This window comes from Panthera uncia, chromosome D4 (genome assembly GCF_023721935.1).
Source record: "Panthera uncia isolate 11264 chromosome D4, Puncia_PCG_1.0, whole genome shotgun sequence".
In the NCBI taxonomy this organism is placed as follows: Eukaryota; Metazoa; Chordata; class Mammalia; order Carnivora; family Felidae; genus Panthera; species Panthera uncia.
Window position 1 is genome coordinate 22,194,895 of NC_064807.1, and position 6,685 is coordinate 22,201,579.

A 6,685-nucleotide genomic window follows, 5' to 3' on the forward strand; every position below is an offset into this window, starting at 1 on the left:
CATGTCACCTCTTTGTTCAACACCCTCTTTTGGTTTCCTTGCCAACAACCATGTAAGCGTGTATATTTGTACGTCTGTGTATAAGGCCTTCTACAACAGAGCCCGGATTGTGTCTGTCTCCACGCAGGCATGTTCCACACTGGAATCCAAAAGACTATTTACTCTTCCCTCTGTCTGTCTGCCGCTCTCTCTGGTCGTGATGGTTCCTCTGCTAGCAATGCCTTCTCTCCTCCCTCTTTGTAGAAACCTTCCTCATTCTTTGTTTGTTTGTTTTGCAAGTTTTTAATTTAAATTCCATTTAACATACAGTGTAATGTTAGTTTCAGGTGTCAAATTTAGTCATTCTTCACTTATATGCAACACCCAGTGCTCATCACTATGAGTGCCCTCCTTAATACCCATCACCCATTTAAGCCACCCCCACCCCACCCACCTCCCCTAAAAAGTATTATCTACTACCTTCTTGTCATGGAAGATAAGATTTTAGGTAGATAGAATTTAGTAGATATCCCATTCCCCTTTTCCCTCTTCTCAATATAGCCTCAAATCTTGATTCCATGCCAAGTTCATCTAGCTTAGCACACGCCCCCAGCTCCTTGAGTGTCAGCAGCATTCGTATGTATGTGTCTCCCATGCCAAATAGAGTGTAAGAGCTGGGGAAATCTGACCTGTCTTTTACTTTCTCTGTGTCCTCCCAGGCAAAGCACTCAGTACACATTGCGTAAGTGTGGACAATTTAACAATAAAGCAAAGTATTTGCCTGAGCTTTGAAGCTTGTACTGTGAAAGCAGTACTAAGAATGAGTCTTCCCTTTCCAGTGTGGTTTTCTCACATTATTGTGGAGAATATTAGACTGGGGTCAAGAGACATAAGCCAGACCAGACTTCTTGGTGACTTCTTCTAAGACCTTGGATATGGCATTTAATGGCTTTGCTTCCATTTTTTCATCTATGTAAAGTGGCACCAATAATATCTATGGACAGAGTTGTAGAGAGGACCAAATGCAACAGCACATGTTATCAAAATAAGATATTACATTGACTCCTTCCATTTAAAACAAGAAGGCAACCCATTTTCTGGTTGCACATAGGACTGTAAAGTACACTTAAAAACAGCATTTAAGGGGGGCCTGAATGGCTCAGTTGGTTGAGCCTTCGACTTCGGCTCAGGTCGTGATCTCCTGGTTTGTGAGTTCAAGCCCTGCACAGGGCTCTGTGCTAACAGCTCAGAGCCTGGAGCCTGCCTCAGATTCTGTGGCTCCTCCTCCCTCTGCCCCTCCCTGCTCATGCTCTGTCTCTCAATAACAAATAAATTTTAAAAAATTAAAAAAAATTTTAAATAGAAAACTTCATTTTTAGATTGTCCAGGGTGTCTTTCTTCCAAGATCAGCCTAAGATTTTTTTTAGGGAAATTGAATTTTTATTGTCTGAAATTTGAAGCAAGAAAATTCAAACTTTAGTGCCATTTGCTTATTCTTACTTGTTGATGAGAAATCAGCATTACTGCCTACCTTTCAGGCTTTGAAGGGAATTTTCAAGCTTTATCTTGATTTGATGGTAAAAAAAAAAAAAAAGTCAACCACAGGCACATTTTCTAAGCCCTTGTCCAGCCCTACCCATTAGAAAAGTGTGAGCTTCTGTTCTATCAAAACTAATTAAACCTTAAATGTATAACCAACTCTCAATTACCAAGGTTAATGGGACTACATGCATACATAATTATATGCTACGTTTATACAGTGCTTTTAACTTCTTCAAAGCACATTTCACTGTATTGCGTATATAAAATAGATGGATTTTTTTAATCCACAAATAAGGTAAAAAAGAAATCTTGGAATTAGTAATTTCGAATTTCTACCTTTCCAAAGCTATTAGAACTAGTGAAGTTGTCTAACAGGGCTTTCATTGACCTACTCTCCTTGACCTGTCTCAACTAAAGGTGAGAAATGACTGAAAGATCTGGAGGAATCTCTAGAGGAAAGGAAACCAAATGTACAAACTACATCATTAGCTCCAGGGTCATCAAGAATAATTGACCATATGTGTGACTGTATCCAGAAAGTCCAGAAAGAGATGAAAAGGCATAGGAAATGATGCATGAGTAACAGTATTTACCAGCCTCTTCTTATTGTTATTCACTCAACAAGCATTATTAAGCACCTACTGTATGCTGGGTGCTTCCAACAAAGAAGATGGATACAGCAAAGAGCAACCTAGGCAAGACTGCTGTTGTCATGGAGATGACCTTCTGGAATGGTGAAGATAGGTGATAAACAGGAGCATAAATGCACAAACAAGCCAACTTCAGGTAGCACTGAGCACTGCGAAGTCCATAAACACAGGAATGTGATATTGAGTACCTTGGGGAGGCCATGCTATTTTAGACAGGGTAGCCAAGGAAGGCCCTGCAGTATATATTTGAACTGCAGCCTGGAATAAGAGCCCACCTTGTGTAGGTCTGCTAACCAGAATGATGGAATGAATGAACTCACCACGTATGCTAGAGGGAGGGAGTCTGGACCCCTCCCAGTTCTGTGGTTATTCATTTTGTATCTTTTTGTGGCGATTACTAAAACCTCTCCAGGACCCCTGATTTATTGCCTCTACAATGGGGGTTGCTAATACTGATCACCTTGACAGGGGTGCTCTGAGGAATAATGGGTAAACAGTTGTGAGGAGCTATATAAATGCTAAATAATGATCACAGTAATAACCTTTTATTAAAGTCAGCACCGTGATGGGCAGCTCACACTCGGATGCCTTGGCAAATGTGGAAATCGATACGGCTGCTCCCTGCGCACACCAACACTATCCTTTAAAATAGAAAAAATAAATGAGCCGATGATCATGATATTCAAAGTGTTAGTGATCAAATAACTGTCCTGAGAGAAAGCTGGTGTGTGAAGTGTAAAATGGGAGTAGCAGGATAATGGCACATTACAGCCTAGAGCAGGTCTAGGGGAACCGGTGAGCGCAACTTGCTGGTCCACGCGCTGCCTGCTACAGGGCCAGAGTTCTAACCTCATCAGGACCAGGCGCTGCCACCACCCAAAGTACCTGGCAGGCGGGAAGTGGGATGAGAAAGAACTGAATCGGCAGCTTCTTTGCCAGCAGCCCCATCTGGCCCTCTTGGCCTTGGCAAGCCTTCCCCGGGGGGAGGACTTAGAAGCCAGCACCAAGGGGCCCTAACTTGGAAGGGCACCAAGGAAGTGAGGCGGGAGGGAAGAGGGGAATGAGCGTGGCGTTTTTCCCTTTTAGAATGAAATATCCCAATTCCGGGGAAGGCTTTGGTTGGCTGCATACCCAATCTTCCTCACACAATTAGAGATACGAACCCATTCCTTAGCCCCTCTTTGCCTTCCCCCAAACCTCTCTCTGAAATATAACATTAACACCATACAAAAAAATGAATTATTTGGGGGGGGGTTCCTACTATCTCTTTGATATAAATATGCATTTGCCTGAACATTCTTTCCTGTCTCACACCTCACATGGGATAATCACACTGTGTGAAGCACACGCACACAAGCGTGCACACACACACACACACATACACACACAAATCCTTTGTTAAAGCCCTGGCTCAGCTATTACAGAGTGCCTGTGGGGTGTAGGCCACATAGCAGAAAAGTTTACATTATTGTTTTCTTCTCTGAAAAGCAGGAAGAAAAGACAATTAAAAAAACACTTATTTTAAGGCTGATACTAAACGCTTTGTTCCATTTGACTGAGCAAGTCACTTTCCCACCATGGGACGGGGGGATGGAGATGACGTCCGAGGTGCTAAGAGCCCACAGTGCATACTTCACTTTTTGAGGCTTCACTAGAAATTAGGTTAAAAAGAACATGGCAAGATGATCCTACTCTATAGGAAATTTTGGTTTAAATTGGGGTGAGACAGGATCAAGACCTTGAAAAAAATCTCATTGATTTTGACTAAATGGAGGAATTTTAAAAAAAATTTTAATGTTTATTTTTTGAGAGACAGAGAGTGCAGGTGTGGGAGGAGCAGAGAGAGAGGGAGACACAGAATCTGAAGCAGGCTCCAGGCTCTGAGCTGTCAGCACAGAGCCTGACGCAGGGCTTGAACCTGTGAACTGCGAGATCATGACCTGAGACCAAGTCATACACTCAACCGACTGAGCCACCCAGGCGCAGCACAGAGCCCGACCTGGGGCTCAAACTCACGAACCATGAGATCATGACTTGAGCCGAAGTCGGATGCTTAACTGACTGAGCCACCCAGGTGCCCCTAAATGGAGAGATTTTAAAATGTTAAGTACACTGGGACATGATATTACTATATTATATAAAGTATTTTGGGTGAGCATGCAATATGGGACATAGTAAATGCTCAGTAAACTTTCTGCAGGAACGTAAAGCATTCCACCTTCCGGTGTCTCAGGCTGCTCAATCCTCAATTAATTTATTTAAATATACCATTTCTTCAAGTTCTCTGTTTCCCAAAATAGTCAGTGAGAGAATGTAAGGACAACTGTCCTTGGAAGATGTGGTCATCCTCATGGTCAAATTAGTCAAGGCAAAGTTGGTTTATTAGCTGGACTGCGTAAGTGGCTTTCAAACTTTGTTTAGTGTTTGTTTTTCTAATTTTAAATGTTTATTTTTGAAGGAGAGAGAGAGAGAGACAGAGTATGAGTGGGGGAGGGGCAGAGAGAGAGGGAGACACAGAATCTGAAGCAGGCTCCAGGCTCTGAGCTGTCGGCACAGAGCCCAATACTGGACTCAAACACATGAACTATGAGATCATGACCTAAGCCGAAGTCGGATGCTTAACCAAGCTGCCCAGACCCCCCTGTTTAGTAAGTGTTTTTAATGTCTTGTTGATAATGGACTGTCAGTAGGTGGGAGATAGAATCATAAGGAGGGAAGGTACCTGCTCAGATCCTGTGCTCTTAAATTAAGCTAACCCATAATCAACAAATACAGTATCAAACCCCAAGGAATGGTTCCCAATTATTGTCTTGGATCCTTTATTTCACTTTGCTTTTTTTTTTCCTTTTCATGTTTTTGTTTCTCTTTTTACCTGGTGTTTGGCTTTCTTGACTCCCCTTCTCCTCCTAGCTTCTTGCTCTGTGCTTACCCGTTTTGGAATTGATGAGTAATTTTGGCTTTCCCACTTTTTGCTTTTGGTGCTCCTTTGAAAAGGGGTTATGTTTATCTTCTGGCTCTTTCTACTTCTGGCTGCTCAGAAGTTTTGACCCTACGCAGCCAAGTTTTGATCCCAGGACCTTTTTCTGGCTTTGACCTGTGTCGTTGGCATCCGTGCTGGGCTTGACTCCTCTAAATGGGGGTATGCATGAAAGGAAGGATCAAACAAAAATCAAGCAAGGAAACAGAAAGAATATCTGGCTGGACTAAACTGTTTATGGCACCAAGGGCTTGCTGGTTGTACAATCTCTGCCTCCTTATTCCTTTCCTTCTTTCTCTCTTTCTCTTTTCTTTTCTTTCTTTCTTTCTTTCTTTCTTCCCTCTTTCTTTATATGTTTTTATTTATTTTTGTTTAAAGTAAACTCCATACCCAATACGGGGTGTGAACTCACTACCCTGAGATCAAGAGTCACATGCTCTACCAACTGAGCTAGCCCAGGTACCCCTTCCTCTCTTTTTTTCATTCCTTCCTGTCTCTGACTCTTTCTATTTTAATTTTCATTAAGTGTCCACCTTCTAACCAGTCAGTCTTCTTCTAGTATCCTTTTTGTCAGTCTTCAGTGGGAATGAGAGTGATATCCATTACCCAAAATAACTTTGATAGTCAGGAGAATTTGCTGAAACTCCACTGTCTTTATAGCACTTATCAAATGCCATTTAACCATATTTTTGGCAAACTTCTCTGGCTTTCCAGGGAGTCAGTTGATAGGTAAATCAATAAATATCTGTCAAGTGAATGAATGAGTATGTACTAGTTATGTAGCATTATATCGGTTACTTTAAAACAAAGTATAAAGCCTCATCCTTGGCTTAAGATATCTTCTTAGGCCAACACAAAAACACTGTTTTGAAATATCCCGAAGGGCCAGACCAGGTTCACTATTTCTTCTGGAAAACAAGAAGTCATCTCTTAATGTGCAACCGGCTTCATTTGGGCTAAAGGGAATGTGAGCAAAGCACTGGTTACAACAGTAACAGACACCTATGAGCTGTAGAAGCTGAACATTTTATTACTATCAGCGGTTTTCTACATAACATAGTCATAAACAACAGAATGCATAAAACATAAACAAATAGAATGAAGTGAGCACCTGTACAACTACAGGTAAAGCAACTTTGATACCACCCCAGGAGCCTTCTCTCTCCTATCTGATATAATAATCTTTTCTTTACTTTTCTTTATAATTTTACCAACTTTATAAGCTCCCCTAAAAGGTTTCATTTTACCCAGTTTTGAAGGAAAAATAAATTAAAAAACAAAAAGAGCAAGTGCATGCACATTCAACATTGGATGTGAAAAAGAAAACTAGTTTGTTTTCATATTTTGCGGTGTACAATTTCTATTGGTGATGAAGACATTTACCTAGTGCACTTTTATGTTTGCTTACCACTAGTCAGTCTACTCTTTCATATTTCAAAGGTATTCTTCCCAAAGCTGCCTTTGGTCTCATACAAATGCTTTCCTGGATGCAATGGGATTTTAAAGGATACTGAGCTCATCATAGAATGGATGTTAT